We start from the raw sequence: 14,629 nt of genomic DNA on the forward strand, positions 1-14,629 counted from the left end.
TGCGCTGCGTGGTTGAGATCCGTTGGCTCCCACACATTAAGTAGGCATCTCCGTGGCTCAGGGGGGACATCGACCCCGCAGACCTGGGTTATTGTGGCCATCACCGCCCTCCAATATTATTGAATGTTGGGACAGTCCAGATAGTGTGGTAGAATGTACCTATAAACCCACAGCCCCGAAGGCAAAGCGGCGTGTCTGCCTTACCTATTTTGTGTAGTGTCGATCTTGTGAAGTATGTTCTATGCAGTATTTTGAGCTGCACAAGCTTTAGTCTGGAGGGGGTCTCCACCTATCGTGGGGACGCCAGCGCCTCCTGCCAATCTTTCTCGTCCATCTCACCCATCTCCACCTGCCATCTATCCCTAAGGGTCTGTGTGGGGTCTTTCTGGTTGTTAACCAACTTCCGGTATGTTAATGAGATTGCTTTTTTAGTTAGAGAGTCGGTTAGTAAACGGTCCTCCAGAGGTGAGGACTCGGATAGATCGTTTCCCGGAGGTATGGCCCTCGTAAGGGCATGTTTTATTTGCATGTATCTGTATTGCTCTGTCACTGCCATTTGATACGTTGCTTGGAGTTGCGCAAAAGGGATCACCTCCCCCTTTTTCCAAAGGTCGTCCACCCTGGAAATGCCCATAAGGTCCCACTGTGTAAAACCTTTGCTCTTACGCAGCTTACCAAACCGGGGAGAGTCCCACAATGGTGTGTTGAGTTATCACCCCCTCCCAGCCCAGTGCCCGCTGCGCCTTAAACCAAACCTGCACCGTGTGGGCCGTAGGGCCGATCAACTTGTGTATCTTGGATTTATCCTACAGGGCGCCCATGGTTCCATTCGTACCCATCATGTGCCTGTCCATACGTAGAGCCGGTTCCTCCTGGGGGGCATGTAGCCATTGATTGATTACTATAAGTTGGGAGGCCCAATAATATATGTTGATGTTTGGCAGCGCAATGCCACCATCGTACCAGCTCCGCATTAGTTTAAGGGGGAGAGGGGGCAGCCTTGTGTGGTCCCTCACCCCAGCGGAAAGTCTTCCGACAATCGCCCATTGACCACCACCTGCACCAGTGGTTGTGAGTATAGTAACTTTATCCATGCACAGATTTTGGGTCCAAACCCAAAGCGCTGCAGTACCGCAAAAAGAAATGGTCACTCTACCCGGTCAAAGGCCATACTGGCATCCAGTGAGAGGATGACCGCCGCCTCTTGTATAACGGGTTCACTAGCTAGTATACCGTGCAGGCGTCTAAGGTTCATCGCTGTGTTTCATTATCGCCGCTTTAGCGGCAGTTTCTGCCGCTAAAGCGGCGATAATTTTAACGCCGTGCTTGATAATATGCCCCTAAGAGCTGAGAACTGAGTGCAGTTGGATTGTTATATGGATCATTGCAATTCATATGGATCATTGCAATACATAACGTACTATTCATAGATGCATTATGAAAAATAACAGTATGACACAGAGTGAAGTAAGTACTGTGGGATATCCATTAATCTAGAAATATCTAGTGATAGGCAGTTGGGGGCTAACTAATTGGCTAGCCATAAGAAGATACCTAATTATCTGGTTCCCTGTACTTGAAGCCCAGGCATAGGACAGGGACAATAAAGGTTCAATAAAGCCAATAGATCCCAGTAGACAGGTGAGGACAATCAACATTGTACAAATCACTGCAGAGTTTAGTAATCGCCGTATCCAAAAGGAAACAACCTGCTTAGGGATAGAAAATACTTGTGAACATTACATTGCATTAAAGCATTACGTTAGGTTAAGCGACCTAAGAGTCTGTAGTAGAGGAACCCGAGGTCACCGTATCCATAGCGGGATCATCTGGTCCATCGAGGAATCTTTTTAGTTGTAGGTGGTCTATGAAGAAGTGTGGGGATCCCTGAATCATTACGCAGAATTTTGCTGGACCTGCGAAGGCAAATTGATAGTTCAAGGATCGTAGTCTTGGTCGAAGTGCTAGGAACCCCTTTCTGGTGTCCACAGTTTCTTTGCTGTATTCTTGAGAGATGAAAATGTTGTTATTTTTCCACAGGATATGGTTGTTTTTTAGCATAAAGGCAAGGATCGGCTCTACATGTTGGTAGTGGAGAGGTTTGCATACAATTGGCCTTCGTGTTTTCTGGCTTGCTACTAGTCCAGCGGTTTACTAAAAGACAAGTTAGTGGCTTGCACAAACCAGTTTTCCAAGAAGGCGATGCATGAGCCTGAAGGATCTTCCTCTCCTTCCGGTATTCCTAAAAATCTTAGATTCCCTCTTCTGTTTCTGTCTTCGAGCCCTGACAGACGTTTTGTTAAAGAGTCTGTTGTGATTGTTAGGTTTTTGAGGGATTTACACACTCTGGTTTTGATGTCTTCTAACTGGCTGATTCTGCTCTCTGTTTCAGACAATCTGACGTTAGTGTCTCTAATATCCTGCCTAATTGCAGAGATTTCTTCCATTGTTGATTTGGCGAGATCATGAACCTCAGCTAGTTTGCTTAATATGGTATCCATCGTTGCGTTGATGTCGCGTTTGCCTTTAGTAGGAGAGTCTGGGTGTGGTGGATCAGCTTTGATTCTCTCAAGGTTCTTGGACTCGTTGTCCACCATTTTTGGGAGATTACCGTATTTCCTCAGTGTATCATGCAAACACAAGCAGCAGACCGAAGTGGTGTCTTGGTATGTCCTAGTATGTCTTGGTATAACTTGACTAGCTGTTTTATAGCACTAGCACTGTTACACTGTGTTTGTGGCAGCATTTGTAATGCTTACTTTGTATGTGCTAATGGTCACTGATTGAGACTGGTTGTCGCAGGAAGTAGGTGGTGGCTGATAGACGCTGGTGTGCACTGGTATTCACTGGTATGCACTGGTAGACAGACTGACAGACACTGACAGACACTGACAGACACTGTTAGTCACTGTCATCTGCTGGCATTTTCTGGCAATTGTTGATCGTTAGGTTGCTGATAATTAGGTGCGGTGTTGCTCTGGTTGGCCCTGGCTGCTACTGGTCACTGAAAGATACTAGGATTCAGTAGAGTATTAATCAGATTCTGTAGTAAATTCAGTAGAGTATTACCATGTGTGTCATGTCAAGGTCATGTCGTAACTTGAGGATTTAGAACAGGTCTAAACAGTATGGCGAGTTAACAGTGCAGAGACAGCACCGAGACAGCACAGACAGACCTGATCTGACAAGGCGGCCATTTTAAGGTCAGGCACCCTAGGGCCGGTAAGGATACGCAATATTGCTTTGCATCAAGACATCACTATTATACACTGTTAAACATTGTTAGACACTCGCTGTGCTCATGACTTGACTAATATTTCCTGTTCAGCTTTAGGCATTAAAGCGCGTGGCCACTTTGATGAAATTGTAGAACTGATCCGATATGGCCGCCATTTTGTTCACAATCAATTCTGTAGGCATTGTATTGAAGTGAGTTTCATTAAAACCGGTTGGATTTTCAACTATATTGCCGGTTTTGCTTCAATATATGGAGCTGCATTTGTGCCCCATTCATTATGACCGCTGCAATGCTGCACTGCCCGCTGCAATAGAGTTGACGTAAACGAGCAGAGATTGGGACAGTTACGCTCCCGCCATTTTAAACACAAGCTCAAGGAACAAGTTGATTAACTAAGAGGCATCGCATTGCAAGAGCATTAAAAGAGCATAGATTATGGGGGCATATAAGGTCTGTGAGCGTTAATCTTTTTGTGAGTTAAAGTTCCACTGCTGCGCGAGTCTAATTTTTAAAAGAAAATCAAAGGCATGCCCGCCATCTTGAGCCCAGTCGCGCGATCTTACTCTACTGCGTAGCTGGAAGTCCGTGTTTTTTTTGTTGCTAGTGTCGCCCCAGATCGTTGAGGCTGCCCCGTCTCTCAAACGGTGTCGGACCAGGGGGCAGAAAGTGCTCTCACCCTCTCCTGGAGTCGATAGAGCTGTGAGGTGCGATGGTGTGATGGAGCACGGAACGTGGTCGGGTCGTGTAACAGTCCGAGAGCGGTAGGGACGATGAGACTGCCTGCTGTGCCTGTCGTTGGTCAAAGTACTTGATTTTGGAACCGCTGGACGACTCAGAGGTTCCGCCACATTATTGCTTCCGGGGATGTCTTCAAACACTGCGGAAAATGGGTGGAAATGCAGATTCTGGCATTACCTCGGGAGGAGGCAAAGGCTCACGCCGCCATCTTCGCCGACGTCCAAGCCACCTTGACTCTCATTTACGCTGCCCTTGCAAATAGGACCCATTGTCCAAAAATAAAGGGTACTTAGGTGGAACGCCCACTGCAACATCCATTTCCCTCTCCTTCCAGGCTAAGTACAGCGTGAAAGGGTCCCTCATGCACAAGGCAGTGTTAAGCTACTCACAGCGGCTTAACACTACATTGTAAATAAGGCGAAGCGCATATTGCCACAGGAAAGTTACTCAAAGTGGTGTCGCTGTGGTGATAGAGGTCTGTAAATATTCACCAAAGTCACTGAGCGTTGGGTCCGGCCACTTGGCTCAACACAGCCCTCAGCCCCTTCACAAACACAGCCTTGCACTGCATGTTCAACAATATGGCTCAGTCATTGCAAGCACCTTGAAACTGGCCCTTTGGTAAAGTTAACAGTGGCAGTGGACAAATGCGTAGCGATTGATGTCTGTAAACGCCCTTCCAGAGACAAATGCATCCAATTACCCTGAGCACAACAGTATGTATTATCCATGTGCCCATCCCTGTGAGGTACAAAAAATATCAGCAGTGAAACAATGCACCAATGATAGAAGCCTGCTCAAAGTCCTAAATCCTCCTGCCTGCATAATCTTACGATTGCCACTGAACCATAGTGCAAGGGTGTATGGATAGAGGGAATGATTTTCAATGGACAGGAAGGTGTCCCTCCCTGCTCATCAACATCCATGAATGGGACTGACCTGTGTCAATGTGAGTTGGCCACCTTGAAACATATAGATGCTTCTCAGAGTAGGGGAATTCAAGCACATCTACTTGTCATCTCAACATAGACATCACGGCATCCCTGATTTCAAGTGCATGAGTGTCCTCCTCATCATGCCACACCAGAAAATACGTGGGAGTGCCAACATCAATGGGGGGTGCAGTCTAATCTCCACTCTTAAACCGAGTGACAAACACATAGGCAAACTTGACTGAGTAAGGGTGATATATCCACAATGCAGTGTTGAGACACATGAAGTAGATCAAATCTGCATTGTCAATAAGGTGAATGAACCAGCATCCAAAAGAACTTTTGAACAGATGATGTAACAGGTGCAGCAGGGACATATAATTATGCCATAACTGTTGGCATACAGGGAAACTTTCCTGAACTATGAACAAACTAAATGTTACATAAGTGACGTTGTAAAATGAATTACCAATCTACGTGTAATAGCTGTAACATGAAAGAATAGAGAATGGGAATTGTCATGCACTCTGATTGTCAATTGATAAAATGCTTGCCCAAACTTGACATACACATACAAAAGTATATGCCCTTTACATTGCAGAGGAAGAATCATCACCGTCCTGGCCAGCAGCCTGTCCCACTCTTCAATGATGAAGATGAAGAAGAGCTCCAAACCATCGACCAGGACACCCTCCAAGAACTGCTCGACTCCAAAGGCAGCCCATCTCCGGAAGCAGGGCCATCCAGCAGTGTTGTGGCCTCTACACTTGCTCTGCTCCCAAAACATCCAGCAGGCACCACCTAGTGCCACAGATGTCAACCTGGACTCTGAGGACCCACTGTTACATTTTCAATGGAGTACGGTAGGAGTCCAGCGTGAGATTGCTGAGCAGGTGCAGAAGGGGTTGGACAGCCTGGTGGCTAAACTAGATGGGATCCGTGGGTGCCTCAGTCCCATTAGGGACCACCTAGAAGCCATCACAGTCTTCTCCATGCCCTCCAGCATTCCATGGCTGACATCACTGGTGTCCTTACTCAGAGACAGAAACAACTGTCCTGTCAAAGTGGCACAAGGGATGTTGCCAAACAGATGGAGGAAATGCGAAAGATCATGGAGAACATGGAGCAGAAGCAGGATGCCCACTTGGCTGCCATGGCTGCCTACCACATAGACGTTGCTGGAGTCTTGCAAGCCCTGCAGCTTATCATCACTGCAGTGAGGCCTCATCTGTTGGCACAGATGAATGCTGCTGCACCTTCAGCATCCACCTATTTTCCCTCTGATGTGTCTCTGCCTCCCAGTGCTGCTGCAAATCCACCATCACCCTCACGTGAGGCCGATGACACATCAGAGGAGGAAGATGTGGATGAAACAACATTCATAAAGAGAAGCCAGCGCTAGCATTCATCTGTGTCAAATGGATAGTTTCTACCTAGCCTTGTGCTTAGCATCATGCCTTGGAACATCATCTGTCACTGTCCTCAGATTGACTTTGCTACATTCAACTTTGACTTTTAATGGACTTCAATGTGGCCATTGATCCCCAATGACACCACAATCAGCCTCTTGACTGAACTTTGCTTCTTCCTCAACATGTCTCTGGACATGTTCCCCCCCAAAGGACTCTGTCTGGCCCTCCACAGGCCATGTCAACAATGTGGGGGTTGTTGTCCAAAGAACTGGGCCAGTCTTTTAACTCCTGAAAATCACTTGTTAAGAAAAGCCTAAAGTAACAAAGATTTGTTTTTCCTGTGACCATTCGAGTATAGACATGTCAAAAATGCATGAGCAGTCTAGGCAGCAAAACTGATCCAGAGGGACATTTGAAAAAGGGTCCTGCTGAGTCTGTGTCCCTGATAGGCAGTGAGATGACAGGATATGTGTGAATTTGCCAATCCCTCATATCACAAATGCAACATTATTGCTGGAAGTTCACATTCCCCTAAGGTCAGGATGGGGATAGGGACTTCCAATATTCAAGTCAGGGTAATGCCACAAGAAGTGGCTCACCTCACACTGCTAACAAGTCAGACTTGGCAGATCTACTCATAGTCAATGGTGTGGACAATGGTTGTTGTGATGGGTGCCATGGCAAGCCACATCTCAACTGAGTCCTCACCGTATTCACAAAGATGTTTCAGTGACGTTGTGGTGTTGATAGAGGCTTTGCCTAATTTACAAAGCATTGTTAAGCCACTTAACGTGGCTTAACGCTGCCTTGTAAATAAGGCACCCTTTCACACTGTACTCAGAGTGAAAGGGGAGGGCAATGGGTGTTGAGGTGGGCATGCCACAGCAACACTCATTGATTTTGACACTGCCCCTATTTACAAGGGTGGTACAAATAGGAGACGGCGCCAAAATTAAGAACTGGGAAATCCTGGTCTTACCCTGGCGCACCAAGGAGAAATGCTTCATTTCTCCTCATTTTTGGTGTTTCCATGTGTGCTCCCTTGTGCAGCATACATGGAAACAGCAAATTGCCATTGATTGTGAATGTGCAGGAAGGTGACCCTTCCTGCACATAAACAATCCCCCCAAAGAATTATGTTTTGCAACTTCTATGTGTGCTGCACTTAAACAATCATTTCCCCCAATGCAGACACCCTTGCACTATGTTGCTAGGGTGCCTACTTTGTTAATAGGCAGCAGAACTCAGTGCCAGTGCTAGGGGAAACTCGCGGGTGCACCACATTTTTGTGAGTACAGTGCATCCCTGTGTTTTCACAATGGAGAAGCGTGGCGTTGTCAATGTTTGCTTAACACCACGCATCTTCATTCTGTTGTAAATATGCCTCAATGTGTCTTACAACTCCGTCAGTTCCTCATAAGATGCTAAATAAATCAGCAGACTATCCCTATGCAAGGTCATCATAGGTCAAATTTGCCAGCCTAAAATTCATTCTTGTTTTCTGATCACAACCCAACAGCAGTATGACAGTAGCCTTTCCCTAGAAGATGATGTCATGACCACACTTAGACATCCAAATGATTATTTCGTGAATGAATCTGTTGTATCCATCTTCCAAATCACCAGTTCATCAAATCACTTCAAACATAAGTGCCACCAAAAATCACAAACCATTAACAATTTATTAAATCTTAAAAATACTACCTAACTTAAACTAATACTAATTACCTAAGCTAATCTAATTCAAAATAACTAATACTAAATACATTGTACACAAAACTAACTAACTTATCTAATACTAAACACTCAACAACATCTATATGACATCAACCCACCTCCCTCCCTTAAAGCACATCTTCAGCGGGACAAAGACAACTTAATCTAAACATGAACTAACTATATATATAGCCTAGACAAATATATATTTGTATCTTTTATTTTTTTACAGGAAAAAAACATCACACCCCCCCACCCAAAGGAAAAGGGAACTTAGCCCATAACACTACACAAATTGAATAAAACATCTAAAACTTTACCTAAACTTTACACTAACTATTACTACTCTAAAACTACACTTAATAACACTTAAAACCCTACACTAAGTAATGAACAGTATTAAAAAAGGAATAGGGGGACTGTATAAAAGGAGAATGATCACAAATGTGGGGGCTCAGAATGGGAGCCCCAAGGCACCCTTGGTTTCCTGCAGGTGGGTGTTAATGTCAGATATGTCCCTCCCCACTTGTGCCAATCTGACATTTATGTCCATAAGACAACGCCAGTCCCCGTTCGTGTAACTAAAAACATGTGTCCGGGTTGCAGCTTGCTGCGATGCAGGGACGAGGTTGTGAGGGGGCACCTGGTTGCGGGCCTGAGGCAGGTGCAGCAGGATGGACCTGTGGTGTCTGACTAGGAGCAGCAGCTCTATGATGATGTCTGGAACCACAACTGAGATTAGAAGGGCCTGGGATGGCTTGAGTGTCCCTTCCTCCACTTTTCCGTGCAAATTCAGGTGGTGATTTCCATCATCCAGCTGTCCGGTCCCCTAAATACCTCCTAGCCATTGCATGATATCCCTTGGCCACACGTTGGATATGCAAGTACCGGTCCTTCCTGACTTGGAACTCTCATACTTCCTAATGCGACATGTTGTCTATAAAATTAGACATATGACAATATGTAAGATGAATGACAATGTTCACCATTTAAGTTTGAAACACGAGTGCATGAAAACATGGACTCTACATTCTTATCAAATGTTTGATACTTCCAACATGATCTGAACTATTCAATGTGAATTAAAGGACCAATTACAACCTGATGGTGTTACTGACCTACCAATGTATGGCATGGGACAAAGCAAGGGAAAAGTAGAGTCACAACATTTGCAGATTAGCAGAGTTAAATGATGGTGCTGACACAGACTCAGACTGAATCTACCAGGGAATGACCTCAATGAGACAGCTTGACAGGACCATTGCAGAGCCAGGCCATGCCATGACCAAAAATATATATAGGGGCATCTTCACAAGGAAGTGGCAGAGCGAGGAATTGGCCTCCTTGGCTTAACACCACACCCTGCAACTTCAGGGACGCAGGTCTGCACCATATTTACAACAGTATGGTGCATACCTATGTTTACCCCTGCTGTAAACGTTTTGCCTCCATGCGCCTACGCAGGCCACCTTGCACCATGGTGCAAGGGTGTCTACATTGATGGGAAGATTGTTCATGTGCCATAGGGTGCCCCTTCCTGAACATAAACAATCTTGACATTTTGTCACTTCTATGTGTGCTGCTTAATGCAGCACATATTAAAGTTACAAAATGTATTTTTTTTCAAAGATTGTGCATGTGCTGTACGGATCACCTTATATGCACATGAACACTCAATGGTCTCTTGCTGTTTCCTGCACACATTGGAACAGCAGAGATGATGATTAAATAAACCATTCTCATTTCAGCGTATTTTTTTATTCCATTTTGGTCAGGGTATTACACATTACGCACTCCTACATATTCACGCCTGGCTTGTAGATAGGGGCCAGACCTCCAAAATGTTGGCTGTGCAGGTATCCATTGTCCACTATTTGCACCCAAGATATGGTGTGAAAGGGTGATCTAAAGCACTATTGTGCATCAATCAGAGGGAGTTGGCTTAACACTGCATCGTGACTAAGGCTAAGCCACTCTCGCTACCACAAAGTTGTTCACTGCAACCTTTGTGGAGGCAATAGCGTCCTTGTAATATGCACCAACATGTCAAAGAAATACTAGATCAGAGGCAAGACAGTGACTATAGACAGGAATCAAATGTCACCACCCAAGTATCTCTTACAGTGATATCGACACATCCAAAGGAGGTGTGACTCTGGCTCATGCCACGCAAACTATTTTCTCACATTCAGCAGCTCTCATCTTGTGTATGTGACTGACTCTTTGGACTTATAACTGTAACTGACAACTGGTGCTCCAATGAATTGATCATCATTGACAGCTATCTCAGTCCAGGCTGTACACGGATTCCATGTCTGGTCATAGCCATCACCAACATCACTCAAATGTTCCCTCTTCTGTATGTACACTGTGGAATACACATGCATCAGCTGTAGTGACATACCCCTTCTGAAATTCAGGCCTCAGTGAAGGTGTCTGTGTAACTTCACAGGTTTCATTGACTGAATCAGTCAGTACAGACTGACCAAATTACATGTCATTTAGCTGTCGACATGCAACGTGAGCCTAAGCTGCCATGTACACATGATGCAATACAAAGACCACAAAGAGCATATCATGCTGAACAATTCAGTGGTGGTCCCATCCTCCTAAGACCACCCCAAGCAAAGTTATGGGCAAAAATACAATGCCAACGAAAGGCCCAGCAAAGCATTATGGGGTGAGATTCTAGAGTGCACTGAATATTATAGTATTAGCTCTCAGCGGAGCCCCAGAGCCTGCCTCTTGAGGAATGTTTTGATACTGGATACTATAATATTCACTACACTCTAGAATCTTGCTGGAGATACCTGGTGGGCTAGTTGGACCCCAGGGACCCTAAGGATTTAAGAGGACTTAATTGTGTCACATCAGGCCCCACCCCTCCCTTCACCACTGTGCAAACGGGCCCTCTGGTGAGTTGTAAATTGGGGGATTAAGTCCCCTTTAATCCTGAGGGTCCCTTGGGTCCAACTAGCCCACCAGATACCTTCAGTAAGCGCCACAGAGTTGAGTTGCAGAGAGGTGTAAAAAGGGGCATGGCCTAGGACCACCTCTCTGCAACGCAGCTCTGTGGCACTTACTGGAGGTACCTGGTGGGCTAGTTAGCCCCCAGGGACCCTCAGGATTCAAGGGGAATTAATCCCCCAACTTAAAACCCACCAGGGGGCGTATTTGCACAGTGGTGAAGGGAAGGGAAGGGCCTGATGTGACGTGTGTACTTATCCAATCACTCCACCAAAATCCAAGCACTCACCTTGCTGTACTGTAATCATCCAGTCAGTACCCATGTACTTATGCAATGACCCAGGCACTAACACATGTACTGCTACAATCCCCTGAGCACTACTGATGCAGTCCAGCCATCGCCTTGTCACTACCCATGCACTCCTCCAATCACTCAGCCAGTTTCATGTACTTATCCAATCACTCCGCCAAAACACAAACACTTATAAATTCACCATGCACTCTCCTGGCAGTACTCTAACCATCCAGTCTCTACCTATGTACTCATGCAATGACCCAGGCACTGACACATGCACTGCTACAATCCCCTGTGCACTACTGATGCAGTCCAGCCATCTCCTTGTCACAACCCATGCACTCCTCCAATCACCCAGCCAGTTCCATGTCCTTATCTAATCACTGCGCCAAAACACAAGCACGTATAAATTCACCATGCACTCTCCTTGCAGTACTTTACTCATCCAGTCACTACCCATGTACACATGCAATGACCCAGGCACTAACACATGCACTGCTACAATCCCCGAGCACTACTGAGGCAATCCAGCCATCTCCTTGTCACAACCCATGCACTCCTCCAATCACCCAGCCAGTTCCATGTCCTTATCTAATCACTGCGCCGGAACACAAACACTTATAATTTCACCATACACTCTCCTTGCAGTACAGTAATCATCCAGTCACTACCCATGTACTCATGGGTAGTGACCGAGGCACTAACACATGCACTGCAACAATCCCCTGAGCACTACTGATGCAGTCCAGCCATCTCCTTATCACTACCCAATCCCCCCTCCAATCACTCAGCCAGCACCATGATGTACTTATCCAATCACTCCGCCAAAACCCAAGCACTTATAAATTCACCATGCACTCTCCTTGCAGTACTCTAATCATCCAGTCAGTACCCATGTACTCATGCAATGGCCCAGGCACTAACACATGCTCTGCTGCAATCCCCTGAGCACTACTGATGCAGTCCATCCATCTCCTGGTCACTACCCATGCACTCCTCCAATCACCCAGCCAGTTCCATGTCCTTATCTAATCACTGCGCCAAAACACAAGCACTTATAAATTCACCAAGCACTCTCCTTGCAGTACTCTAATCATCCAGTCAGTACCCATGCACTCATGCAATGACCCAGGCACTAACACATGCACTGCTACAATCCCCTGAGCACTACCCATGCCATGCAGTCCAGCCATCTCCCTGTCACTGTGTATGCACTCCTCCAATCACCCAGTCAGCACCATGTACTTATCCAATCGCTCCGTCAAAACCAAGCACTTATAAATTCACCATATACTCTCTTTGCAGCACTCTAATCATCCTGAGACTACCCATGCACTCATGCAATGAACCAGGCACTAACTCATGGCAAATACAGAGGAGGTCATGCTAATCACATGGGTACCCCAACGCATTGTGTTACCTAGTGTATTTAGGTGTTTACACTGTATTCTAAGTGTCTTTTAGCATAGCACTGGCTCTAGGCCAGGTTAGTTGGAGTCAGTTACCACCAGTACCCGTCAGCAAAATGTTGGGGGCATAGGAGGACTTTCTGCTCCTCTGTTGGTTCTTTCTGCACATCTCTTGCTTCTCCCTGCACTTGTCTTCGTCTTTCTGGACTTCTGTTGCCTCTTTCTGCATTTGTCTTGCTTCTTTCTGCGCTTTTCTTCCTCTTTCTTCACATGTCCTACCTATGTAGGCATAGTTAGAAATTAGCATTTAAAAAACCTTTGAAAATCACTGAAAAAACCATAGGTTTCGAAAACGTCATAGTTAGAAATTAGCATTTAAACAACCTTTAAAATTCACTGAAAAAACCACAGGTTTCAGGGATGTTATAGTTAGTTGGACATTTCACTCGTACAAAAAGAAATTCAGACATTCCCGTTCCGGTCCGCGGCCACCGAAGTCATCTGCGGCGTCCTGCAAGGATCCTCGCTCAGCCCCACCCTCTTCAACTTCTACATCAGCCCCCTCACAGCCATCGCACGCCAACACAACCTCAACATCATCTCCTACGCCGACAACACCCAGCTGATCCTCACCCTCACCAACGACCCCGCCACCGCCAGAGCCAACCTCCAGGAAGGAATGAAAGACGTCGCGAAATGGATGAAGCTCAGCCGGCTGAAACTGAACTCAGATAAGACGGAAGTCCTCATCCTGGGAACATCCCCCTCCACCTGGGCCGACTCCTGGTGGCCCCCTGCCCTAAGCTCCGCTCCAAAGCCAACGGACCATGCTCGCAACCTGGGCTTCATCCTGGACTCGTCCCTCACGATGATCAAGCAAGTCAACGCCGTCTCGTCATCCTGCTTCAACACCCTGCGCATGCTCCGAAAGTTCTTCTGGTGGATCCCCACCGACACCAGGAAGACGGTCACCCAGGCCCTCGTCACCAGCCGACTGGACTACGGAAACACCCTCTACACCGGAACCACAGCCAAACTACAGAAAAGACTCCAGCGCATACAGAACGCCTCTGCATGACTTATCCTGGACACCCCCCGCTTCAGCCACATCTCTCCCCAGCTGAGAGACCTGCACTGGCTCCCCATCAGCAAGAGGATCACGTTCAGACTCCTCACCCACGCACACAAGGCTCTCCACGACATGGGACCCACATACCTCAACAACCGCCTCACATTCTACACGCCCACCCGCCACCTCCGCTCCGCCAGCCTCGCCCTCGCCACCGTCCCGCGCATCTGCAAGACCACTGCCGGAGGAAGATCCTTCTCCTACCTGGCGGCCAAGACATGGAACTCCCTCCCCACCCACCTACGACTGAGCCAGAACCATCTCTCCTTCAGGAAACAGCTCAAGACCTGGCTCTTCGAGCAGTAGCGGATCCCCCCCCCAGTGCCTTGAGACCCTACGGGTGAGTAGCGCGCTTTACAAATTCATTGATTGATTGATTGATAGACATTATAGTTAGTTCTTCTAACTATAATTCACGCCTCCGCAATGCACTGCTGTTGACGTCACATATTACATCATTCATGACATGGTCAGTGACATCACTGATGACATCTCAAATGACATCACTGATGACATCACTGATGACATCATCCATGTGATAATCTGATGAACCTCCTCACACCCTAATATAACCTTTGATACACCCACTCTAAAATACAGACTACCATTTTCAAAACCATAGATACACCAATACCAGTTAGTACATTCCCACTCACTAATTCCTAGGTCTACACAGACATCCACTCATTTACCCATACAGTCACTCATACATGCAGTCAACCATCAATACTACATTATCAAATGCACTCACATACAGATACTCACACACCACCACTCATCCATAGAGTTACTC

The 14,629-nt window shown here is 46.5% G+C and overlaps 1 protein-coding gene across 1 annotated transcript in view; it reads right to left on the reverse strand.

Annotated features, from left to right (window-relative positions):
- Positions 1–14,629, reverse strand: part of LOC146835282 (uncharacterized) — a 257,250-nt gene that overhangs the window by 188,953 nt on the left and 53,668 nt on the right. The window lies entirely within an intron of this gene.

The sequence above is a fragment of the Triturus cristatus genome, chromosome 4_2 (genome assembly GCF_964204655.1).
Source record: "Triturus cristatus chromosome 4_2, aTriCri1.1, whole genome shotgun sequence".
NCBI lineage: Eukaryota > Metazoa > Chordata > Amphibia > Caudata > Salamandridae > Triturus > Triturus cristatus.